The 27,582-nt window shown below is 41.4% G+C and overlaps 1 protein-coding gene and 1 long non-coding RNA gene across 7 annotated transcripts in view; one reads left to right on the top strand and one right to left on the bottom strand.

Moving 5' to 3' along the window:
- Positions 1-27,582, bottom strand: part of LOC140482816 (RAC-gamma serine/threonine-protein kinase) — a 457,507-nt gene that overhangs the window by 213,193 nt on the left and 216,732 nt on the right. The gene's annotated exons all lie outside the window — the stretch shown is intronic.
- LOC140482818 (uncharacterized) lies at positions 441-16,081 on the top strand. The gene is made up of 3 exons (XR_011961797.1): positions 441-2,483; positions 4,945-4,993; positions 15,705-16,081. It is a non-coding gene; the product is annotated as an uncharacterized lncRNA (long non-coding RNA).

Here is a 27,582-nt window from a genome sequence, read left to right as displayed (position 1 = left end):
TCACCTCTCGTCCTCCTTCTCTCCAAAGAGAAAAGTCCGAGCTTAGTCAACCTCTCTTCATAAGGCAAGTCCTCCAGTCCAGGCAGCATCCTGGTAAACCTTCTTTGCACCTTCTCCAAAGCCTTTGTATCTTTCCTATAGTAGGGTGACCAGAACTAGACACAATACTCCAAGTGTAGTCTCAGCAGGGACTTGTAGAGCTGTAGCAAAACGCCACAGCTCTTAAACTCAATCCCCCTGTTAATGAAAGCCAAAACACTATATGCTTTTTTAATAAACCTATCCACTTGAGTGGCAACTTTCAGGGATCTATGTTCTTAAACACCAAAATTCGTCTGTTCCTCCATACTGCCAAGAATCCTGTCTTTAATCCTATACTCAGCATTTGAGTTCAACCTTCCAAAATGCATCACTTTGCATTTATCCAGGATGAACTCCATCTGCCATTTCTCAGCCCAGCTCTGCATCCTGTCTATGTCGCACTGCAGCCTGCAATAGCCCTCGATACTATCGATGGCACCTCCAACTTTTGTGTCATCTGCAAATTTACTGACCCACCCCTCAACCTCCACATCCAAGTCATTTATAAAAACTATGAAGAGCAGAGGACCAAGAACAGAGCCCTGCGGGACCCCATTCAACACTGACCTCCAAGCAGAATACTTTCCAACTACAACCACTCTCTGCCTTCTGTCCGCTAACCAATTCTGAATCCAGATAGCCAAGTCTCCCTGTATCCTGTACTTCCTGACTTTATGAATGAGCCTACCATGGGGAACTTTATCAAATGCCTTGCTGAAATCCATATACACTACATCCATTGCTCGACCTTTGTCGACCTGTCTCGTCACCTCCTCAAAAAATTCAATAAGATTTGTGAGGCATGACCTGCCCCTCACAAAGCCATGCTGACTGCCTTTAATCATGCTATGGGTTTCCAAATAGTCATAAATCCTATCCCTCAGAATTCTTTCCAAAATTTTGCTGACCACAGATGTAAGACTGACTGGTCTGTAGCTGCCAGGGATTACCCCATTACCCTGCTTGAAAAGAAGAACAACATTCGCCTCCTTGCAATCCTCCAGTACGACTCCTGTGGAGAGTGAGGAGGCAAAGATCTTTGCCAATGACTTAGCAACCTCCTTTCTCACTTCCCGGAGCTGCCTAGAATAAATCTGGTCTGGCCCTGGAATTTATCAATCTTAATGTTTTGCAAAATTTCCAGCACATCAATTTCATCAATCTTGAGCTGTTCAAGCCTGTATCCAGCTCCTCAAAGTTCTCACTGACCACAAATTCTCCTGTCAATCCGTCTAACTATTGAGTCCCCTACCACTAGCGCTTTTTTATTCTCCCCCCCCACTTCCCTTCTGAGCCACAGTGCCAGAGACCTGACAACTATGGCTTTATCCTGGTAGGCTGTCCCCACAGCAATATCCAAAACAGTATGCTTATTGCTGCGGGGAAAGGTCACAGGGCATCCCTGCTCTGATCGTTGGTTCCCTTTCCTCCCCCTGACTGTAACCCAACTGTCCTTGTGTCTGAGGAGTGCCCACCTCCCTCTACATCCACTTAATTTCTCCCTCAGCCTCCCAGATGATCTGTAGTTCATCCAGCTCCATCTCCAGTTCCCTAACTCAGTTTTTGAGAAGCTGGAGTTGGGTGCACTTCCCGCAGATGTAGTCGACAGAGACATGTGAAGTGTCTCTCACCTGCCACATTCTGCAGGAGGAACATGCATCTGCCCTAACATCCATATCCCACTACTCTGAAAGCCCATACTGGACCATAAAGGAAGAGAAGAAAAAAAAATGAGAAAACCTGAAAACTTACCGAGTTTACAGACGCTTAGTAAGGTTAGAGGTGGTGGGGGGAGGGAGGTTCTACGGTGTAGGGTCTCGGGTTTAGCTCTCACCCACTTAAAACCTTCCCAGCAGCCCTCGTTTCTCTCCGCCCTCTTGCCTCACTGCTCTGTTCAAAAAATTTTGTTTTTTACTCACACCCCCAGCAGTCCTCCGTTCCTCCCGTACCTCTCAGCAAATGGAAGCCCCGATGCCTGAGGTAAGTATTTTAAACTGTTATACTCACCTTCCCAGCAGTCCTCCATTCCTCCCTTGCATCTCTCGGCAAATGAGAACCATGACACAAAAGCAACGGGATTCTCGGCGGCTGAACTGATATATGGAAAGCCCCTGAGGACTCCCTGGTCTGGTCCATTAACTGCCGAACACCCTGTTGATGTGCATGTCATGGCAGAAGAGATGCACAAGTACTTGATTAAGCTAACCAAAGCATTGCAGTCTTATCATCAACAGGTCAAAGAAGCCTCTTGAGTATCAGGGAAGGAAGAAGAAAGAGCTGCAACATTTAAAGACATTAACCCTGGTGACTACGTACTATTGGAAGACTTTAATCATGAAAAACTGGGCCTCTGCTGGAAAGGCCCTTATCAAGATCTTTTGACAACCGAAACTGCAGTAAAGGTAGCTGGACGTTCAACATGGTCTACAAAGAGCATGGCAAGGTTGTATCACCCTCACAGTCTTAATGTTAATACTGATACAGGCATCCAATGAAAACCCAACCCAAGTATATGCTCCCAGATGCAACCAACTCATCTGTGATATCTCAGACCGGCTAAAACTCCAATGTGACTGTATAAATGAAACCTGTACTAATACCATTGGAAGGCATGGGTGCAGCTCCTCAGCTGAAACTCATTTAAACTACTCACATTGCGTATCCAAACATCACTCTCAATCTTATTGCCATCCTCACAACACTCGTATGCCAGTCATCATGAGATGGCACAATTCCATAACCTCATATGCTCAGTCAACAGAAAACTGTTACTTTGAAATGTTTGTCTGTTCCCCTCTCAAAATGAATTGTACAGATTGCGGTATTGAGCACATAGTACCAAAATCACCAAACCCTAAGGCACCGATTGCCATGAGACTGACCACCTGTACTTTCTTAAAGGAATCCTCTCCTATCCAACCTACCACCACTGACAGAAATACCTTTACACGTTTCCTGTATTTAGTAGCTACTATAATCAACAAGACAAGCTGGAAAAATGAAGAAATACCAAAAATACTATGTCCTCCCAATCCTCCTCCTGTTACTAATGGTTTCTTTATTCAAGCTAAACCCCCTAATCTATGTGTTATCTGCTCATTCTTCCATCATTCTGATGTACAGTGTGTAAATAGGACTCACCCACTTATGTAATATCTCATTTGTGATGGAAAAACCCATTCAGTAGAAGAACGCGTTGTCGTGTGAAGTGCACTAACAAACCTGAAAGATTCAACGTTAATGTTGTTCCACTGTTAGAATGGTGCACTGAAAGACTTTCCCGTACCCATAACATGGGGCAAGTGAAACAAAACTATGTAAAAATATTATCAAAGACACTGGTCATACTCCTACTCTCCATCTGTTAATACACTTGGACAACCAAACATTTGATAGCACCCACTGTTTATAAGATTCAGCTCTCGCTTTGAGTGGACTAGTCATTCACTCACAGAAGTGCACCCTTGGAACTCCTTTAAACCTTCATTGGCTATGCGATAACAAAGCCTACCCATATTTACCCAATGACTGGTACGGACGTTGTGCCCTAGCATATACCTTACCCCTTTTTACCCTCCACATGAAGTACCTGAAGTAGATGATGAATGGAACACCCACCAACATGTAAATCAGTACAGAACAAAAAGTAGAGGAAAAACAAACGGGACTTACACAACTTTGTCCATCAATAAACCTGGTGATCTAGGTTGCTAGAGTTCTTATTCCTGGCGGGGGTTTTGAGAATGGCCATGATCAGATAAGTGACCTTGCGTATGCCAAATCAACTGCCCATGCTCTGAAGCTGGTGAACAAAGAGTTACAGGAGATCTGGATGTTGACTAGTGCTAGATTTCCTCCTTGCTAAAAAAGGAGGCACTTGTTCAGTCACTGGCCCACAATGTTGCAATTACACCAATGATTTCTCAAAAGACATTTCGGAGACAAAGATGTCAAGACACAGGAAAGACACCTGCCCCACTGTCGTCCAATTCATGTGGATTGAGTTTTACTTGCTGGCTATGGTCACTGTACGATGGATCGTGTGGGACGTACTGATAGTCCTTGGTCTCATCCTAGGAATATACATTGTAGTCTGCTTATGTATGAAATGCTTCTCACCTAAGCCAAAGAGGAATCTGGTTAATCAACCCCTGTCTACTCCTTTACCTCGAAGCCCAAACTCCCATGCTGAAATCCAGTATCTTTCATACTCCTCCTCCGGATGATGACTCGCCAGAGGTTGCACTTGCCTTATTAAGAATACAAATCGACTAAAAGGACTAATTATACTTATATAAACTATGTAGTTGTCATGAAGTGACAAAAGGAGGGAATGAGAAAGTTTACAGCTTTAGATGTTCTCCTTAAACATTTAGACTAAAATGTAATTTGCTGCACACTAAAAAAAAGTATGGCAAGGAAGGCTAAGATAATTAAGAACATTTGCCTTAACGTTAGTGATCCAGAACACCAAGTGATAACATTTATGGCGGTTCATTTCTGAAATTAATAAACAATGTTTAATTCTGACCTCAGAATGAAATTCGGTATCAAGTAACCTCTCTCCCGAATGATTATCCTTTGCTATTATGTCTAGTTCAGAACATGCAGTGCTTTTATTAACTTTTGTGTTTGTGACAGTAATGCCTTTGTAAACCTGTATATAAAAATAGTCTGTTTTTGATAATATAATGGAGTAGCTGGCCAGGGCTCTTGAAAGAACAGCGATTTCTATTCTCCTGGATTAATAGAATCCAGTTAGCTTGACTTATAGGTATCAATGCTATGTTGTAACAGTGATACTATTAGTAAACCAAGGGAATTATTAAAATTAAACTAACTGTAAGAGTCTTCTTATTCCAGACCACCAAAGAGTACGACCTCCGGGATGAACCACGAGAGAGGCTTACAGGTCTGTAGTCCACAATGGATTCCCTGAGCCATCGCAAATCTGTACTTTAATATCCCCATGTTAAAAAATGACTAGCATAACATGTCTACATAAAGGAACTCAACCCCAAACCCCTCCCCTATCAACACATACAAACACATATCCTTGGCAATCAGCAAAAGTTGACAGGGACAGGATTGAGAGATCTGGAAGCCCCTAGCTTCAGACCAGCGCATAGATGGTGGTGTTTGACTCAGTTATTTCGCTCTTGGAATTGGAAAAGGAGAGCATTCAGCAGCATTTTTTCATGACTGAGCACACTCTGTTCACCTCACCTGGAGAAGGGGCAAGAAGAAATGCCCAAAAAATAGTCTGTTCTGCCACCAACATGGCTAGTAAACCTCATCTAGGAGGGTCATCTACCTGTAATCTGGAAGTTCAAGTCAAACTCAATCTCAGAACCTGGAAAGTACAAACCCTTATGGATAAGGAGCAAAGCAAACGTCCGGAATGAAGAACTGTTGTCTGCAAACTCAGACACTTCAATACTGATACACCTTCTTCTGGAGAGGAAAACCCAAGGATCAATCCAGGACATGTGGAATTAGATTCGCTATCGAGAATGAACTTATCAACTGACTCTCAGAGCTCCCTGCTGGCCTCAAGAGTACAACTTACTAGTAGGCAACAACTGTGAGTGCCTGTGCCCCAAACTTAATGCTATTGATGAATTAAACAAGATTTTTGCTCCACCCTGGACACCACACTCACCAACATCCCTAAAGAACATAAAATTATGTTTTTTAGGGACTTCAATACCAGGGATGGAAAAGCTTATCAATTCTGGAAAAGAATGATCAGAAAGGAAGGAGTCTGGAATTGCAACTCCAATGGGATTCTCCACTCATATAATGTGCCAAATGCCAGCTAGCCATCACCAACACACTGTTCAACCTAAAACACAAGATCAAGATTTTTCTTGGAGTCATCCTGACCTAAGCACTGGCACATGATCAACTATGTCATCATTCGATCCAGAGACCAGAAGGATGTCCTCGTTAGCAAAAGGATGACCAGAGCAGGCAACTACTCGACAGACCACTGACTCATCTGCTTCCCTATGCCCATCAATGCCACCAAAAGTAACTGAAGACAAAGAAAAGTTCAGTGCTGAGCAGCTTTAAGACCCAGGCAGGCTGGAGAACTTTCAAACATGTTTACACCAGAATCTCCAAAGCATACATTTTAATTGAATGGAGGAAATATGGAAAGAACGTAAGACAGCCATCATCTCATGCTGTGAAGAAACTATTGGCTACACCAAGACTGGTTTAACAAAAGTAACCACCAATGCAAGACCTCATCAAGAAGAGGAAAGCTCTCTGTGCCTTACAAAACAGCATCACGGGCAAGGCAAAGAAGAGAATGCAAACAATAAAAGCAGAGTTACAAATAACGATAAAGAAAATCAAGACATAATGTTAAACTGAGAAAGCTCAGGTGCTGCATCTCACCGCCAACAAATATGACACCTGGGGCTTCTTCAGTGCTAGAAAGACAATGTACGGACACAATACCCCTGGTCTCATTCCAGTACAGACTGGGATGGAACCCTTTTGAGAGCCAGTGAAAACATCAGCCTTCAATACAGACAATGCTTCAAAGAACTACAAAACCATGAAATAACCGCAGTTCAGGATGTGTTTGAGGAAATTCCCCAAGTCCCTAAAGATTATCTTGAACTACACCTACTGTAGCAGATGTCAAAGTTGCCATTAAACATATGAAGAATTGAAGAGCTGCAGGAATGGACAGGAATCCAGTAGATATTTTCAAACTTAAAGGAACAGAGCTTATCAATCATCTCTGTCAACAATTTATGAAAGTCTGGGATAAAGAAGAAATTCCTACCAATCACAAGGAAACTGTTATCTAACCATCTTCAAGAAAAGAGACAAGACCTTCTCACTGTCGTCAGGAAGATCATTACCGAAATCCTCACTAGGTGCCAAATCCAGTCTCTGGGAATTATTTTTGGAAGTCAGTAAGGTTTGCGACCAAACCACAAAACCATAGACACGATTTTCACAAGGGAGCTTTGAGAAAATGTGTAGCTCAGGTTGAGGTTCTGGATGTAGGTTTGCTCGCCGAGAAGGAAGGTTCGCTTTCACATGTTTTGTCACCATACTACGTAATATCAGTGAACCTCCAGATGAAGCACTCGTGATATGGCCTGCTTTTTATTTATGTGTTTAGGTTTCCTTGGGTTGGTGATGTCATTTCCTGCGGTGATGTCATTTTCTGTTCTTTTTCTCAAGGGGTGGTAAATGGGATCCAAGTCAATGTGTTTGTTATTAGAGTTCCGGTTGGAATACCACGCTTCTCGGAATTCTCATGTTTGTCTCTATTTGGCTTGTCCTAGGATGGATGTGTTGTCCTAGTCGAAGTGGTGTCCTTCTTCATCTGTATGCAACGATACTAGGTGAGAGTGGGTCATGCCTTTTTGTGGCTAGTTGATTTCATTTATCCTGGTGGCTAGTTTTCTGCCTGTTTGTACAATGTAGTGTTTGTTACAGTTCTTGCAAGGTATTGTGTAAATGACATTAGTTTTGCCTCTCGCTTGTATAGGGTCTTTCAAGTTCATTAGCTGCTGTTTTAGTGTGTTGGTGGATTTGTGGGCTACCATGATGCTAAGGGGTTTGAGTAGTCCGGCAGTCATTTCCGAGATGTCTCTGATGTAGGGGAGAGTGTTTAGGTTTTCTGGATATGTTTTGGCTGCCTGTTTGGGCTTGTTGCTGAGAAACCGGCAGATTGTGTTCGTTGCTACCCGCTCGTTTTGAATATACTGTATAGGTATTGACAAAAAAAAGAACAGGTCCCCAATGAACACAGTCCACTGATTTCTCAGCAACAAACCCAAACAAGTGGACAACCCAGGGTTAACCCTAACCCTATCACAGGTAATCCTAAACCTAACCCTAACCCTCTCCCCGACATCAGAGACATCTCGGAAATGATTGCCAGATTACTCAGACATTTTGGCATCACGGTAGCCCACAAACCCACCAATACACTGAAACAGCAGCTAATGAACTTGAAAGACTCTATACAGGCGACAAGCAAAACTTATGTTATTTACAAGTTACCTTGCAAGAACTGTAACAAACACTACATTGTACAAACAGGCAGAAAACTAGCCACCAGGATACATGAACATCAACTAGCCACAAAAAAAAAGACCCACTCTCACTAGTATCTTTACATGCAGATGAGAAAGGATACCACTTCGACTGGGACAACACATCCATCCTGGAACAATCCAAACAGAAACATGTGCGAGAATTCTTAGAAGCATGGCATTCCAACTGGAATTCTATCAACAAACATATTGAGTTCGATTCCATTTACCACGCCCTGAGAAAAAGAATTTAAAAATGACATCACCGCAGGAAATGACATTACCAACCCAAGGAAACCTAAACACATAAATAAAAAGCAGGCCATACCACCAGTGCTTCATTGAGAGACTCACTAATGATGTTACCTAGTATGGTGACGAAACATCTGAAAGTGAACCTTCCAGCTCAGTGAACAAACTTACAACCATGATTTTCACTGCTCATCAACTCTAGGAGAAATCTCAGGAACAGTAACTACTCTACATTGCTTTCTTAGATCTGACCAAGGCTTCTGACTCAGTCAATTGTGAATTGTGAGGGACCGTGGCAAAGGCTGACTTTCCAGAGAAACTCATCAACATCCTCTATCTCTTCCACAACCTGGTGTCAGTGATGGTCCTCACCATTAGCAACATGACAGAATCTTTTAACGTCAAGACAGGAGTCAAGGAGTGATGTGACATTGCCCCCATGCTTTTCTCCATCTTCATCGTAACCACCCATTTGATAAAAACAAGGTTAGATAACCTTTTTCTTTTCATTCATTCACGGGATAAGGGTATTGTCAGCCAACATTTATTGCCTATCCCTAACTGCCAAGAGAGCAGTTAAAAGTCAACCACATTGCTGTAGGTTTGGAGTGACATATAGGCCTAGATAAGGATGGCAGTTTCATGACCTAAAGGATATTAGTGAACCTGATGGGTTTTCTGATAATCAAAAATGGATTCAAGGTCATCAACAGATTCTTAATTCCAGATTTTTATTGAATTCAAATTCCACCACCTGTCGTGACAGGATTCAAAACCAGGTTCTCAGAACATTACCTGGTCTCTTGATTAACAGTCCAATGATAATTTCACTAGGCTACACTCCCTCCATATATACAGGATCAGAATTAGGCCATTCAGCCCATCGAGTCTGCTTCTGCTAATCGATCATAACCATTTTGTTTCTCAACTCCAGTCTCCTGACTTCTCCCTGGTAACCTTCAATCCCCTTACTAATCAAGATTGTACCAATCTCTGTCTTAAATACATTCTGTGATTTGACCTCCACAGCCTTCTCTGGCAATGAGTGCCACAGATCACCACTCTCTGGCTGGAGAAATTCCATCTCATCCCATTCAAAGGGGTCATCCCTTCATTCTGAGGTTGTACCCTGAGGTCCTTGTCGCTCCTACCAGTGGAAACATCTTCTCCACATCCATTCTATTCAGGCCTCTTGTTATTCTCTAATTTTAAATCAAATTTCCCCCCATATCCTCCTAAAGTCCATCAAATACAACCTCAGAGTCCTCGACCTAAGACAAGCCGTTCATTCCCAGGATCATTGTTATAAACTTACTCTGGACCCCTCCAAGACCAGCACACCCTACCTAAGATAGAGGACCCAAAACTGCTCACAATATTCCAAATGCAATGTGAGCAGAGCTTATACAGCTACAGCTGTACACCCCTGCACCTATAATCCAGCACTCTTGAATTGAATGCTAACATTGCATTTGCCTTCTTAATGACCAACTGAATTTGCATGTTAACCTTAAGAGAATCCTGAACTAGGATTCCCAAATCTCTTTATGCTGCAGATTTCTGAAGCCTTCCCCCATTTAGAAACAGACTTAGAACAAGCATTCGTGAAGTTGAAATACAAGAAGAAAACGAAACTGATATCACTTGTGAATCTTCAGTTTGTGGATGACAATGTCATCGCTGCTCTTGCTGAAGAGGAACTTCAAGCCTCACTTAATACCTTCACAGAAGTATACCAAAGAATTTATCTCTGCCTCAACATCAACAATACCTAAGTCCTTTAAAAACCCATACCAGGGCAAGGTCCAGTCCATCCCTCTAAATTTAACAAAAAATCCTCCCAAATATGAAGCATTTCCTCGACCTGGGCTGACACTAATACAGAGATCTAACACTGCATCCAATTCATGAGCACCACCTTTGGACGTCTAAGGATGAGAGTCTTTTATATACACAGCATTTGTACCTGTACCAAGTATCATTAAGTTACAAAGACAGTTGTCCTTCCAACTTTTCCCAATGACTCCAAAACTTGGACTACTTACAGACACCACCTCAAGGCTCGGGAGAAGTACCATCAACACTGTTTGAGATGGATTCTCTGCATCAGCTAGGACAGGTTTACTAACATCAGCATCCTTGAAGAAGCCAGTAGCACCAGTATCGAGTCCACTATCATCCAAAACCAATTCTATTGTGCCAGGCATGCACTTGGGATGCCTGAGTTCTCATTGTCAAGCAAATCATTTTCAACCAGGTCAAGGAAGACACGTTAACAGGCAGAGAACCAAAGGAAGCATTTCAAAGACTCCTTGAAGGCTTACTTAAAGAAATACAATGTAGATGTCAATGCCTGGGAGACCGTCACTCAGGAAAAACAAACTTGAAGGAACTTTTTGCAGGAAGGGACACAATTCAGGTGACTGACTGTGTAAGAGTTTGCACATTCTCCCCGTGTCTGCGTGGGTTTTCTCCAGGTGCTCCGATTTCCTCCCACAGTCCAAAAATGTGCAGGTTAGGTGAATTGGCCATGCTAAATTGCCCGTGGTGTTAGGTGAAGGAGTAAATGTCTGGGAATGGGTCTGGGTGGGTTTCGCTTTGGCAGGTCAGTGTGGACTTGTTGGGCTGAAGAGCCTGTTTCCATACTGTAGGTAATCTAATCTATAATTCTTTGAGAACACCCATGGGCAACAGGAAGTATGGAAAAGGAACCTGAGAAAGCAATGTCAGCAAACTCAAGGCCAATGATATAGTCCACCTCCAGGAAACACCTGCCATGTGTGGTTAGAGATGTGGCTCTAGGATTGAGTTTATCGACCATGTAAGGACCCACAGCACACATGTCTAGTGACGTGGAATTTCCTAGGTTGACAATCATACTTACTAGCTAATTATTACTGATGACAAGTTATGGATTTAGTTAAGATTTTCATGCAGAAGCCAAAACTCAGGACTAGCGAATACTTCTCAGTCTATTGATAGAAAACTAATAATCAAATAAAATGTATTTTGTTTTCAATTAAAGGAGGACATAGTGATAGGTGATATTTCAATATTTTCTAGTTTTCAAGAAAAAGCAAATATTTGAAGTTCATAAAAAAGACATACAGTACATGATCCTCTGTCATATTCAAAACCAAACAAGATTAACTGGAACTATCATTTAAAAAAATCTCACCACCTCCACAAGTCTCTACTTTTATGATGCTAGCCTTGACAGCACCCATGCTTCTTCATCCAACTATTAGATTAATTTACTAAGGCTCCATACTTGGGAACTTCAAAGATGTGCAGGTCAGGTGAATTGGCCATGTTAAATTGCCCATAATGTTAGGTACATTAGTTGGAGGGAAGTGGGTCTGGGTGGGTTGCTCTTCGGAGGGTCGGTGTGGACCGGTTGGGCCAAAGGGCTTGTTTCCACACTGTAGGAAATCTAATCTATCTAAATCCCTAATAAGTATCACAACTTATCACATCTTTAAAAATGATGCCTTCTAATATCCTCTTTTTACCAGGCATCCATTTTCTTCCAACGCTTTGTAGCAATCTTATGACTTCTAGTACATTATGAAAGTGTATAATCAAACTATAACACAATACTGTTCGTATTTCATCAGTGCATTCTATCCACTACCTCAATAATTTGTTGCAGGCCAAATCCCAGGAGAACAGAACTATCCAAATTGATGATGTTAAAAATCACACCACACCAGGTTATAGTCCAACAGTACAGATTTATTTGGAAGTACAAGCATTTGGAGCGCTGCTCCTTCGTCAGGTAGCTAGTGGGGCAAATTGATGAAGATATCCTTACTTTAAGACAATTTGCAATAGAGTCTGTAAGTGAAGTGGTCACTACGATGGAAATAAAGGTCATAACAATTTAGCCAGAGACAGTAACAGTAAGGATGTTTGTATGCCAGTAGGGCAAATGGCTTCATGGTCATGGTCTTCATGTCAAGAGGGTTTGAGTACATAAGCCAGGAAGTCTGACAAAAACTGTACAGGGTCTTAAGTGAGACTAATATGAAGTAATCTGTGCAGTTTGATCTGCTTATCGAAAAAATACACTCGATACAAATGGAGTGCAGCAAAGGTTCACCAAACTAATTCCTAGGTTGGTAGGTTTGTGGTATGAGGAGAGAGCAGGCTGACTGGACCAGTATTTACTGGTGTTTAGAAGAATGGGGAGTGGGGGTCTAGTTGAAGCATATAAATTTCTGATATGCTTGGAGAAACTAGGTACAGTTTATATTTCCCCAAGACATGAGGTCCGGAATAAGGGGTGACAGTCTGAGGATAGGCCATTTCAGACTAAGATGGAGAGAAATTGCTTTACTTAGAATGATGAACCTGTTGAATTCTCTACCATAGATGGTTGTGGAAGCCAAGTCACTGAAGAGGTTTAAGAGATAAGTACATCTATCAGTATTAAACATGTAAAGGGGTATGGGGGAGAACTGGAGCAGTCTTGATTGGCCCAACAGATTACATCTGCTCCTACCTTCTATGTTTCAATGTTTTATCCTCGTATTCCCAATTATGCACAGATATAAACACTCCCAATGATTGGAATAGCAAATAAAAAGTGAAACCAAGGTTTTCACAGAAGCTGAACATTTCAAGTAGATTTTTGTTTTAATTCTGAAAGTATAAAAACATATAACTGCCAACTGAATGGCTAAATATTATTTTACTGTAAATTATGTAAACATTTTGAATTTTTAAACTTTACATGAAACCTGTTAAGATGCAGTTCATGGTTAGATGCCAGAGCTATTTTTGCTATTTCTCAGCCTGTGTCAGTTAGGCACTGAACATACTCACAAGAGGCTTTGGTATACTTTTAACAAAAGTAGTTTATAATACACAAAAGAAAAAAAAAATTTCAACTACACAAAAACAAGACAAAACTGTCTTATTACAAATATCAGAAATAAAGATTCAACCCTTTTACCCTTAATAATCTTTCAGATACTTGTACTTGAGTGCAGGGCCACCCAGTTAACATTTAAAGTTTCCTTGTTCAGTTAGCACAGCTGAAATTGGTTCCTGGAGCTTTTTTCTTGCTCATTTGAAGGCATTCGTTCAGAGCAAACATATGGGTTTCCCATACCTCAGCTTTCAATGGTTTTCTGCTTCTGGATGTTTTCTCTTAAGCCACTCAGAACTTGTCCCCCAGTCCTAACTTTCCAGAGATTGCTGATCTAACAGCATTATTTTTATTCTGGCTGAACTTGCATATAATGTCTGACCTTCTGGATGGTTCTTTCTTTCTGTGCCCAAGTCATAGTGCACCTTGTAGCTGGTAACACTTATTTTTATTTTTTCTTCTCTACCTTTGCTTCTAATGCACTTAACTGTACAGAAGTGATTGGATGACACAAAAATAGGTGGAAAGTGGTGAGGATAACAAAATCTACAGAGGAATGAAGTTAAGTGACTAAGCAAAAACTTGGCAGATGGAATATAATGTTGGGAAAATGAGACATTAAACACTTTGGCAGGATGAATAGAGGAGCTAAATATTATTTAAAATGGAGAAACAGACTGTTTAAAGCTGCAGCAGAAGGGATTTGCAAGTGCCTCATTCATAAGTCACGAAAACTAAAATATGGCTTCAAAAGTTACAGAGATGGCAAATGGAATGCTAGTGTTTATTTCAATGGGAATTGAGAATAAAAACAGGAAATCTTGCTGAAACTATAAAAGGCACAAGATGATTCCACCTACAATACTGTGAACAGTTTCAGTCTCCTTATCTCTGGAAAAATGGAAAAATTGGAGGCAGTCTGCAGAATGTGACTAGATTAATCACAGTTATGGTGTGAATAGGCTGTGCCTGTACTCATTGGGGTTTAGAAGAATAAGAGGCTACCTTGTTGAAATGCGTAAGATTCTTAATGAGCTTTACAGAGTAGATGTCAAAACGTTGTCTTCCCTTCTGGGACCACAGGACATAATCTCAAGTAGGAAGCTGTCCAGTTAGGATACAGGTGAGGAGAAATTTCTTCTCTCAGGGGCCAGTGACCTTGTGGAATTCATTACCACAGATGGCTGTCAAGTTTGGGTAGTTAAATACATTCAAGGCTGAGACAGACAGATTTTTAATCAGTAAGGAAATCAAGGGCTACAGAAAAAAGGCAGGAAAGTGGACCTGAAGTATGAGGTTGACCAGGATCTCATTGAATGGCTGAGCAGAATCAATTTGTCTACTCCTGTTCCTATATCTTACGGTTTTATAGGAAAGAAGCAGTGTTATCAGACACAACAGAAAACTACAAAATAGGAAATCTAGAGGCTGAAGGCTCTTAGCAACAAGTCAGCTAATGAAGACTTTATCCCAAAACTGGTTTACTGAGAGTACGGGATCAAGCACTAATCAGTCTCCCAAGTACCGCTCTCAAGTTCAAGGTACTTTAAGAACATTCTACTTACAGTTTAACAGATATACATACACTCAATCTTCTGCTCCCTTACAGTTCTCTCGACATAATCATGTGACACTGACATCATACATCATTATTCTACATTTTGCTAATATCTCATCACTCTAAGCCTTTTAAGATTTTCCCCCTCTTGAGCATCTTTGCCCAGAGTCACAGAGTTCACAGGGTCAGTCTTTATGGTGTTCTGATCAATTTCCTGATTTGATACTGGTCTGAGTTCTATCTGTGGTCTCCAACACATAGATCGCAATCAACTAACTAACTGCAGAATCTTTGACAATCAATTTAACCATCCACTTATGATCCCTCACCCTCTATGTCTCTGACAATTGATTTCACTGCCCGTGACTCCTTGCTATACCTATGTTAACCATGCTATTACATGAGTTTTGCTACAGGAAGTTGCATAGCAAAGTGTACACAACAGGTCTGGCCAATTGTAGCACTGTGTTTCAGTTTGGTTAAAACAGATATGTCAGTGCAGGATAAATTAGGTTTTATGATGGAAATGCAAACATAAATAAGAAAGATGTATGAAGCCAGTGCCTTACAGGACTAGAAGCATGTTAGGCTATTCAGCATATCATGTCCATGCAGATTCTCTGGAAAAGCAACTCAGCTAGTTACATTGTTTTCCTCATTCTTTGCAGACTTGCAGATGTTTTCCTTCAGCTGCTTTTCTGATACGCCCATGCAGGACAAATAAAAATTATGGGTAACACTGTTGTGTTCCACATCTAATATCCGAGCAATGCAACAAGACTAGGGGTTCCGGAAACAAACTGTGATCACAGACATGACCACCCATAAATCCACACTTTAAACGTGGTCAATAATGTTCTGTATGTTCCAGGGATACTGTTCCAGAGGCCTACCATCAGCGAGACCAGTGGAAGATTAACGTCACGAACTACAGGGTGAAGCAATAATATTAAATGATAATTCCAGATCATGAAAAAAAAGGAACATGTACAATTCCACACAGAATGGGAAAATGAATTTCTGTTCATAGTTGTAAAAGATAAGAGCTACATCCCATAAGTCACCAAAATATATTGGCAAGTAAAGTGAGGAATTTGAAATGACATCACACTATGTTGAATAGAAAATTTAAGCACAGTTTTTCCTTTGCATCGTATGCTTCAGACAAAGGAAGTTCACAAATTGCAGACTATTTTAAAACTCAGTAGTCATTTTTCTCTACACCTGCAGCAATAAGTAAGACCTGTATTGAAGCATGATTTATTGTTGGCTATCTTCTGGAAAAACACAAGAAATTATTCACAGATGATAAAACAATGGTTATGGTCACTGACACTTTATTCAGAGTTCTAGTCCCCTGGGTGGCGGGGTGTGATTGAGGTTATAGTCCTCTGCGCGTTACCGGGGTTCGAGTCCCCTGAGGTGTGTTTGGTTGCAATTCCAAACACACCTCAGATGGTGGGGGGGGATCGAGGTTCTAGTCCTCTGCGCATTACTGGGGTTCGAGTCCCCTGCGGTGGTGAGGTGTGATTGAGGTTCTGGTCCTCTGAGCAGTACTGGGGTTTGAATCCCCTGGGGTGGTATGGGTTTGGTTGAGGTTTGAGTCTGTTGTGCGGTACGGGGTTCGAGTCTACTGGGTGGGTTGATTTGAGGTTCAAATTCTCTGCACAGTGCTGAGAGTCGAGCTTTCTGTGTTTAAGTGAGCTTCGGGCTCTCTGTGCTGAGATTCGAGCTGTGTTTAAGAGAGCTTCAAGCTCTCTGTGTTTAAGTGTGATTAGCGTTTTGTGTTTAATTGGGATTCGAGTTTTCTGCGTTTAAGTGGCATTCGAGTTCACTGTGTTTAAGTGGGTTTTCTGCCCCGTGAGGAGTAAAGTGAGAAAGGGGTCAAAGTTCCCCTAGTGGCGGAATTTGAGGCTCTGCAAGCCTTTGTTCTGGGGGAAGAGTGTGGCTTGGACTGCGGCGCCATATGATCTGCTGTGAGGGCTTTCTCTTTTTATAAGTGTGGTTTCAGTGAGAGGATGCAAAAAAAAGGTGAGGAACACTGAAGTTAAGGTTGTACTAAAACTTGGGTTGAAAAAGCAAAGTTTCAATGTAAATTCTGCCATGCTAATAGTGTTTGATGTTTAAAAAGTTTGGTTCAGAAAATCCCTTTAAGTAACTGTTTTGCCTTGTTTGAATCAGGATCTCAATTCAATATGTTTTGTGGGCTATGTAATGGGGCAGATTTTGTTTTTACATTGAAATTGTACAGCATTATGTCCTTTTTTAAAATTATCAAACTTGTAGCCTTAAAACAAATTGATTGAGTGCCTTGAGCCCCTGATGTGTTTGAAATTCTATAATGCCTGTTTAAAAAGGAACAGTTGGGAGAGTGGTCATGCTTTAACCAGACGAGGGTATTGTATTATAATATTTTTGCTGCTGTGCTTTTAATGCAAAGCGTTCACAAAAAGAAAAGTACATTTTTAGTTTGATGTTTTGTTAAGATTTTTTAGAGAATATAAGAACTTGAGACTGAGCTGTTTAATTTCTGTTCATTAATGTTAAGAGTTCACTGGCCCCCTTCATATTGCAAATTCAAAAATGTTGATCTCTACCAAAATTGCCACCATAATTCCAACTATTTTATTTGGGAAGTTTCATTTGAAGAACATATTTTAAAATATTCAGCATTTGTTTCCCACAAATATTTGAGATTTAAATCTGACCAGAAACTGCCACTTCAGTTGCTCAAGTACAGGAAACACTTTGTTGTTTTCTTGCACTTCCAGACTTTTGTAATACTTTTCCTGACAGCTTTCACATTAGCCAAGTCTCAATTTGTTAAAGGAAAATAACATTTGCATAACCTGAATGGAGTTACCCGAGGGTTTGATTTTAAGATCATTGATTGTTGTTGACTGAATTGTTGAGGCAGTACAATTTAGAAGTTTATGGATTGTATAAAACTTGATAATGTCATAAATAGAGAACAGAGTAATAGACTTCAAGAATTCAAAGAATGTTGAAATAGGCAGACACAATTTAGTGTAGTTGAATGTGTGACTGTCTCCATACTGATATCCACTTTGGTAAGGAAAGAATGAAAGAGGAAATGTAAAGATACTTTCAGCAGCTAACACCTTCTCTAGAATTTCTCCATTCACAGGTAAAGCATGCCTTCGGACCATGACCTGCCCCTCCAAAACTTGATCCTATGTATTCAATCAGCACCCCAGTCATGAGCATGAAAAGTGAAGAAGTTAACAACAGTGAAGAGGAGGTCAGTACACTTTTTGTCAGTAGTCTTTCTACAGACATTAAACCATGTGAGTTTTACCTTATATTTCAATCATTTAAATGATATGAAGGTTCACTGATTAAGCTAACATCAAAATAGCCAGTTGTTACATTTGTTACACTTAACAGTAGAGCAGGAGCAGATGCAGCAAAAAATGCTGCATTCACCTAGCTGCAGTTGCAGCTGCTGCACTGCATGCTCAGATGTGCTGGTATCCTCCAGCTGAAGCATCTCCAGAAGGATGAAAGTCTTGTCAGTTTTGTTAAGTATTTAACTGTCCTTATCCAAGAATTCAGATTTCTCCGAGGAATGATGCAGAAGGATAGGATGAATTTTGTTTTCAGGGTGGACTTTACAGAAGGAGATTTTAGAGAAATGGCCCGTTTCTACTCGACTTGATGGTGGAGGAGTGATCACTAAGGACTGGGGATTTAAGAACTTTGCTGGTGGATTTTTTTTCCACATGGGAGGATTCTTCAAATTATTTTTACTGTAACAGACGAGTAATGTTTGTTGTTATAATCGCTGCATGTTGTGTATCAATAACTTGTTTAAATCCTGGCTGTCAAGAGTCTTATGAAAGCTGGTAATGCCATTGGTTATCATGAAATAATAAAAGGAGGGAATGAGAATTTGTATAGGGTATAAGCAGGTAGGGAAAGAGTTAAGTTCTGAGTTTTGTGAAACAAGAGGTTCAGCTGAGCATGACTCAGATCAGATAAGAACTTACAGTTAACAATGGGATGCTCGAGGCAAGGGTAATGGATTAACAAGGTGGAAAAGCATTCATTATGTACAGCCATTTAACAAGATGAGGTAGGATTCAGTTTGTAACGTCAGTTAACGAGGTGAAAAGTATTCATTATGTGAAGTCATTTATTTATTGTCTAACAGCAGATGGCTTAATCTTTGCTATTGAAACTCGTTGACTACAATGGTCACCCAATTAGTATGTATGTTGCCTTATCTGGATGCTCCTCCCTGTAAAATAACTATATAATTAATTGAAAAACTGCTGTTCCAGAGAAGACTGTGAACTCCTATCTCTGTGCACATGGGCGATCGTTCTCTCTCCCTCTAGGGCCCGGTATAAAGATGAAGGAGACAAAACTACACTGAGTCTCTGAGCATTTTGCTTTGACAGAGAGGGGGGAATGGGCCGGCAAGCCTTCCTTTCACCCTAACAGCAATATACTATCTCTGGATTCTCGCTATCTCATTTTTGAAGGCTTTCCATTTTCAACCCATCCCTTTTCCGGCGAACATCTGTTCCCACTCAGCTTTTAAAAGTTCTTGCCTAATACTGTCAAAATTTTCCTTCCTACAATTTAGAACTTCAACTTTTAGATCCGGTCTATCCTTTTCCATCACTATTTTAAAAGTAATAGAATTATAGTCGCTTGTCCCAAAGTGCCCCCCACTCACACCTCAATCACCTGCCCTGCCTTATTTTCCAAGAGCAGGTCAGGTTTTGCATCTTCTCTAGCAGGTGCATCCACATACTAAATCTCAGAAACTTTTCTTGTACACACTTGACAAATTCCTCTCCATCTAAACCCTTAACATTACGGCAGTCTCAGTCTATGTTTGGAAAGTTAAAAACCCCTACCATAACCATCCTCTTATTCTTACAGATGACTAACATCTCCTTACAAATTTGTTTCTCAATTTCCTGCTGACTATTAGGGGTTCTACAATGCAATTCTAATAAGGTGATCATCCCTCTTTTATTTTTCAGTTCCACCCAAATAACATCCTTGGATGTATCCCAGGAATATCCTCCCTAAGTACAGCTGAAATGCTATCAATTATCAAAAATACCACTCCCCCTCCTCTCTTGCCCCTCCTTCTATCCTTCCTGTAGCATTTGTATCCTGAAACATTAAGCTGGCAGTCTTGTCCATCCTTGAGCCACGTTTCTGTAATTGCTAAGATATCCCAGTCCCATGTTCCTAACCATGCCCTGAGTTCATCTGCCTTCCCTGTTAGGCCAATTACATTGAAGTAAATTCAGTTTAATTTATCAGTCCTACCTTGTTTTCTGCTTTGTTCCTTCCTGCCCTGACTGTTTGACTCGCTCCCTTTCCCAACTGTACCAGTCTCACACTGACGTCTTTCCTCACTATTTCCCTGAATCCCACTACGCCCCCCACCCCCCAACCTACTAGTTTAAATCTTCTCAAGCAGCTCCAGCAAATCTCCCTGCCAGTATATTAGTCCCCTTCCAATTCAAGTTAAATCCATCCTTTTTGTACAGATCACTTCCACCCCAGAAGAGATTCCAATGATCCAAGAATGTAAATCCTTCTCCCATGCACCAGCTCCTCAGTCACGCATTCATCTGCTCTATCCTCACTAGCTCATCGCACTGGGAGTAATCCAGATATTACTACCCTCGAGGACCTCCTTTTTAAATTCCTGCTTAACTTTCTATATTCTCCTTTCAGAATCTCATCCTTTTCCTTTCCTGTGTCATTGGTTCCAATGTGTACAATGACCTCCTGCTGGTCCCTCTCCCCTTTGAGAACATTCTGCACCTTCTCAGAGACATCTTTCATCCTTGCACCAGGGAGGAAAAACACCATTCTGATTTGTCACTGCTGGCTGCAGAAACATTTGTCTGTGCCTCTGACTAGAGAGTCCCCTATCACAATTGATCGCTTGGAATCCGATGTACCCCTCATTGCATTACAGCCAGTTTCAATAGCAGAAACTTGGCTGTTCATGCTACATTCTCTTGAGAGTTCATCCCCCTCTATGTTTTCCAAGACAGCATACTTGTTTGAAATGGGGTTAGCCACAGAGGGACTACCTACCTTCCTCTCCTACCTTTCATGGAGTTAACCCATCAATATGACTATATAAGCAGCTTTTCTCCCTTCAAATAACTGCCAACTGTCACACCCCCTAGGGCTTGTAAATTCCTCACTGCCTCCAACTGTCGCTCCAACCGATCCATTCGATCTGATAGGATTCACAACCAAAGACACTTCCTGCAGACATAATCCTCAGTAACATGTAAACTCTCCCTAAACTCCCACATGAAAATAATCAAGTCCAAGTATCTGAACCACCTCAGAGAAAACTATTTGATGGCCTGCATATGATTAGCAGTCTCGAAAACTAAAACCTAGGCATCAAGACACTAGCAGATAATGTGCAGTCAAAGGTGTCATTTAGATTTGGAATGTAGAGGACAAAATTAATAATTATAAATATTTAATATATGTATGACCTGTGTGGAAGTGTCACAGTATAATAAATGATACAGACAGGATAATGCAAAGAACAAATCCAATATGAGCAATTACAGCAGGAAAAGGGGCCCGTGGTGAATTCTGCAACACTCAAACTTAGTTTGGATTTGGATGATCATGACAGTAATAAAAATTTTTGAACCACTTAAAAAGCAGCTGGATACAGTGAAGTATGTTATTTCATATGGGGTAGCCTAAAGAAGCAACAAGTGATAAAGTGATAAGATTCTATCCAGTCAGATAGGTTATTTGAGATGGGTAAGAACATTCAGTCTTGAAGCATCCATATGGAATCTGCAGACAAAAGGTCCATCCTCTTGTATTTCTAATCACTTCCACCAATAACCAAGAATCATCCTTCTCAAAAGATTACAAAAGCATAGAATCAGCATGAACTCCTGAGAGAAAATGCTACACTCAGCTTTGGAGAACAAGATGCAGGTTAAATGTTTAAAATAGCTTCTAGGAATCCTCATCTTTAACAGCTTTTAGTATTTAGAGAGCAATTTTCTAGAAAGGACAGAGTTGGGAACAAGAGGACACATGTTTGTGATACCGAGAAGAAATAATAAAGACTCAAGGCAAGCTATTGGACACAGATGGTGGTTGGAATCTGGAAATGGACTATGTGAGTGAGTGACAGAGGCCGATTAAATCAGGGTTTTTTTGTGGGAATTATATTATTACCTGAGAAGGAAGAATGTACAGGGCTACGGAGAGAAGGCCATTGAATGGCAGCACAGACAACAGGCTGAAAGACCTCGCCATGTTGTAACCATTATGGGGATGTGATGTCATTGTGGTATTATTGTGAGTCTATTAATCCAGAGACCCAGGTTCCCTGGATTCAAATTCCGCCATGACAGATGGTGGAATTTGAATTCATTAAAAATCTGAACTTAAGAGTCCAATGATGACCATGAAATTATTAACAATTGTGAGAAAAAAAACCCAATTGATTCAGTAGCCTTTCGGGAAGAAGGTTGCCATCTTTTCCTTATCTGATCTGGCCTACATGTGACTCCAGCACTGAAATTCTCAGCAATGTAGTCGACTCTGGGTTGCATTTTTGGCAATTAGTTAGTTATAAGTAATAAAGACCTAGTCAGCAATGTCCACATCATATGATTGAACTTTAAAAAATTCTGCTATAATTGTATAATTGTCACAAAATTTATTAAACTCCCTAGGATGCGAACAAACTAAGGATTCTACTTCATTCTGTTTAATCATGTTAACAACAGCACTATGCCTGATATGCAAAATAATTTGCTGCTCTTATCGTTTGTATGGTTTAACAGAACAGAATGTAGACTTCAAAACAGGCATTAGTTTTAAAAAACTATAAATTTTCAAATTTAGTAAAATTTACTGACATGGAAAAGTTACATATTTAAATCAAAAACTGTTCTGTCTTTCGATGTGGTTTGGAGTTTGAGTGATTTATTTACCAAGATGTGTGTAACAGCTTCAAATTTGCTGCATCGATACTATTGAAAGGGATCTCTTACCATATGGGATGAATACACTAAGGAAACTGTAAATTACTCTGTACGTTGCCTCAAAGTCATTGTTTCAGGATGGTTGTTGATACTTAATTGATCTTGATGTTCTGTGATAATTGAATGTGCCGTTGATTATACGAAAAGAAAATTGATTGTGATTTCTTCAGTCATGAGACTAAAGAATCACATGATTTACTGTACTTAAATGTTGCCTCCCTTTAAAGTATTTAAACAGTGTGGCTTTGAAGTAGTGACAATCTCCAGCCTAGTCTAAAATTGGGTATGCATGAATATCTATGGTGTAAGGCCATCATCAGGAATAAAGGCAATGAGCCTGAAGCGTGGAGAGATAAGCTAGAGGAGGGTGGGGGTGGGGAGAAAGTAGCATAGAGTACAATGGGTGAGTGGGGGAGGGGATGAAGGTGATAGGTCAGGGAGGAGAGGGTGGAGTGGATAGGTGGAAAAGGAGATAGGCAGGTAGGACAAGTCCGGACAAGTCATGGGGACAGTGCTGAGCTGCAAGTTTAGAACTAGGGTGAGGTGGGGGAAGGGGAAATGAGGAAACTGTTGAAGTCCACATTGATGCCCTGGGGTTGAAGTGTTCCGAGGCGGAAGATGAAGCGTTCTTCCTCCAGGCGTCTGGTGGTGAGGGAGCGGCGGTGAAGGAGGCCCAGGACCTCCACGTCCTCGGCAGAGTGGGAGCGGGAGTTGAAATGTTGAGCCAAGGGGCGGTGTGCTTGATTGGTGCGGGTGTCCCGGAGATGTTCCCTAAAGCGCTCTGCTAGGAGGCGCCCAGTCTCCCCAATGTAGAGGAGACCGCATCGGGAGCAACGGATACAATAAATGATATTAGTCGATGTGCAAGTAAAACTTTGATGGATGTGGAAGGCTCCTTTAGGGCCTTGGATAGAGGTGAGGGAGGAGGTGTGGCCGCAGGTTTTACAGTTCCTGCAGTGGCAGGGGAAAATGCCAGGATGGGAGGGTGGGTTGTAGGGGGGCGTGGACCTGACCAGGTAGTCACGGAGGGAACGGTCTTTGCGGAAGGCGGAAAGGGGTGGGGAGGGAAATATATCCCTGATGGTGGGATCTGTTTGGAGGTGGTGGAAATGTCAGTGGATGATTTGGTTTATGCGAAGATTGGTAGGGTGGAAGGTGAGCACCAGGGGCGTTCTGTCCTTGTTACGGTTGGAGGTGTGGGGTCTGAGGGCGGAGGTGCGGGATGTAGACAAGATGCGTTGGAGGGCATCTTTAACCACGTGGGAAGGGAAATTGCGGTCTCTAAAGAAGGATGAACACACCAGATGGCCTCCTTCTTTAGAGACCACAATTTCCCTTCCCACGTGGTTAAAGATGCCCTCCAACGCATCTCATCTACGTCGCGCACCTCCGCCCTCAGACCCCACCCCTCCAACCGTAACAAGGACAGAACGCCCCTGGTGCTCACTTTCCACCCTACCAACCTTCACTTAAACCAAATCATCCGCCGACATTTCCACCACCTCCAAACAGACCCCACCACCAGGGATATATTTCCCTCCCCACCCCTTTCCGCCTTCCGCAAAGACTGTTCCCTCCGTGACTACCTGGTCAGGTCCACGCCCCCCTACAACCCACCCTCCAATCCTGGCACTCTCCCCTGCCACCGCAGGAACTGTAAAACCTGCGCCCACACCTCCTCCCTCATCTCGATCCAAAGCCCTAAAGGAGCCTTCCACATCCATCAAAGTTTTACTTGCACATCCACTAATATCATTTATTGTATCCGTTGCTCCTGATGCAGTCTCCTCTACATTGGGGAGACTGGGCGCCTCCTAGCAGAGCGCTTTAGGGAACATCTCCGGGACACCCGCACCAATCAACCACACCGCCCCGTGGCCCAACATTTCAACTCCCCCTCCCACTCTGCCGAGGACATGGAGGTCTTGGGCCTCCTTCACCACCGCTCCCTCACCACCAGACGCCTGGAGGAAGAACGCTTCATCCTCCGCCTCGGAACACTTCAACCCAGGGCATCAATGTGGACTTCAACAGTTTCCTCATTTCCCCTTCCCTCACCTCACCCTAGTTCTAAACTTCCAGCTCAGCACTGTCCCCATGACTTGTCTGGACTTGTCCTACCTGCCTATCTCCTTTTCCACCTATCCACTCCACCCTCTCCTCCCTGACCTATCACCTTCATCCCCTCCCCCATTCAACCATTGTACTCTATGCTACTTTCTCCCCACCCCCACCCTCCTCTAGCTTATCTTTCCACGCTTCAGGCTCACTGCCTTTATTCCTGATGAAGGGCTTTTGCTCGAAACGTCGATTTCGAAGCTCCTTGGATGCTGCCTGAACTGCTGTGCTCTTCCAGCACCACTAATCCAGAATCTGATTTCCAGCATCTGCAGTCATTGTTTTTACCTCTATCTATGGTGTAACCAGATTGCTACTCCAGAGGACTCAAGTATCTGCAAATTCTTTGAGAAATTAACTTTTAACACACTATTTTACTGAATGGCTCCAAAGATCATTGAATTCTCACTTGCAACAAGCTAGAACAGGAGCTTGACAAAACCAGTGATAATTAAACAATATTATTCCAGCAAATTTGATGTTTACTAGGCCCCATGAAGCCATCAGAAGCAGTCCAATTAAGGAAATTTTGCATTACTGAAAGCCTGAGAAATGCTTCTATTGTTTGTCATTGATTGCTAAAAATCCATGACAACAGAGACCTTGGAACCAGGTGTCAGCATGGACAAAATAGGCCAAAGGAACATAGCCTTCAGAAGGCAATGTTCCCAGGCCTTACTACTTCAGTAGTCCTAAAAGAGAGGAACAAAAAAATGAACTTCTTTGCCTTTGTTTTTTGTATGGGAAATAAATTCAACTCATTCAAAAAACCAACAGCTGCTTTGATAAGAGACTTAAAGCAGACAATGTAAGCTTGTGAGTTGTTCGTGACCTGCCTCATTATAAATTATTCCATGTGCTAAGCTTCATCAAAATGTTGCTGGATTTGATCCTGTATATTCAGTCAGCTGGAAATTAAGCTTTTCTGAAAAATAACCTTGATATCCCTAACAATAAAGGCAGTCCTTTTACTTTCACATCTAATAAATACATTATGTCAATGTAATTGATAAGCTAAACAAAGATACTTCATTAATTTGAAGCAGAAGCATCCATCTTTTCCTTCAGTAGAATCACACGCTGAACATTAAATGTCATAAGAAAATAAACTTAAGGTGCTCAGATCTGAGAAAATATCCAAGTCTACATGAGCTGTGCTCCGTTAAGGCCAGCTTACTTCCTCAAACTAAAACAGAATTAAAACAGAGTTCATCATAATTTCCAGGAGAAAAACATTAAAGCATAATTATCAGGAGGCAATATTGATTGAGAAACTGAATCATGAATGTAATCTTCAACAAGATAATAAAAAACAGAAATCCTAAATAAAAATGGATTTGACTTGATTCGTAACCTTACATTAGGCCCTTTGTTATAAATGTTAGCAATTTAATGCCCTGTGCAGAAAAGTTCAATACTGATCCACTTCAATCCATACCAAATTTGATACTTTATGTGACAGAAGCCCTGAACCAAATTAATTCCAAGCAAAATATCACCATTCCAACCTGCACAAATTATATAAAATGCAACATAACTGAAGTAACAAATTCCCTTAACATGATTCAATACTTTCATCATTGTCCTGTCATGTAGTTTCGGGTCAGTATATTACTTCATGCTATAGGAAGGACAAGCCCACATCAGCACTCGAGAGGATGCCAAAGAGATTCATTAGGATGTTGCATGGGCTGGAGTGACTCAACTATTGAGAAAAAAAATGGAGTGAGACAAGAATGGCTGGGGTGGTTTTTCTTGGAACAGACCAGGCTGAGAAGAGATCTGATTGAGACGTACATTACTCTAAGGGACACAAATGCGGACAATAACTGGAGGTACAATTTTAAGTAAACAAACAGAATGTTTAGAGGGGCTTTGAGAGGGTGAGAGAAAAATCACCCAAAGGATTGTGGGTATCTGGAACTCACTACCTAAAAGAGTGAAAGAGATGACAACCATCAAGATATTTAAGAATTAGTTTGATGAAGTCTTGAAGCGCATACAAGGTTACAGGCCGAGTGCTGGAAAAGTGAATTAGAATAGATGGGGATTTTATACCTGGGTCACTTTATGTGTTGTAAAAATTCTATGGCTCATTGACCCTAATTATTTTTTTAAAAGCTGAACATGTAATTAAAAACACACTCATTCAGGCCACATATTGAGTAGTATATCCAATTTAGATCATTGAGATACAAAGGACACTTGTTAATGGGATACAGGTATTGACAGCTAGTCCAGCATTTATTGTGTTGAATCTCAGAAATGATGATGACGATGCAGAAAGATGACATTTGGTCAACTGTGACTGCATTAGCTGTCCAAATAAGCATTATGACTTAGTGCCACACACCTGCCTTTTCCCTGTAACTCTGCACACATTGTTTTGGTTCAAATGATTACTAAATGCCTCGAGTCAATCTGCCTCCACCACACTTAAGCATGATTCTACAGCCCAAATACTTACTCACTGTTGAAAAACGTTTCTAAAATCATATTTTCTTCTTTTGCCAATTACCTTAAATTTGTGCCCTCTTGTCTTTGCAAAATTGTATCAGCATTTATTCCCTCCTCAGACATTACCAATAAAAT

The sequence above is a fragment of the Chiloscyllium punctatum genome, chromosome 11 (assembly GCF_047496795.1).
Source record: "Chiloscyllium punctatum isolate Juve2018m chromosome 11, sChiPun1.3, whole genome shotgun sequence".
In the NCBI taxonomy this organism is placed as follows: Eukaryota; Metazoa; Chordata; class Chondrichthyes; order Orectolobiformes; family Hemiscylliidae; genus Chiloscyllium; species Chiloscyllium punctatum.
This window is presented reverse-complemented; position numbering and strand designations above follow the sequence as displayed.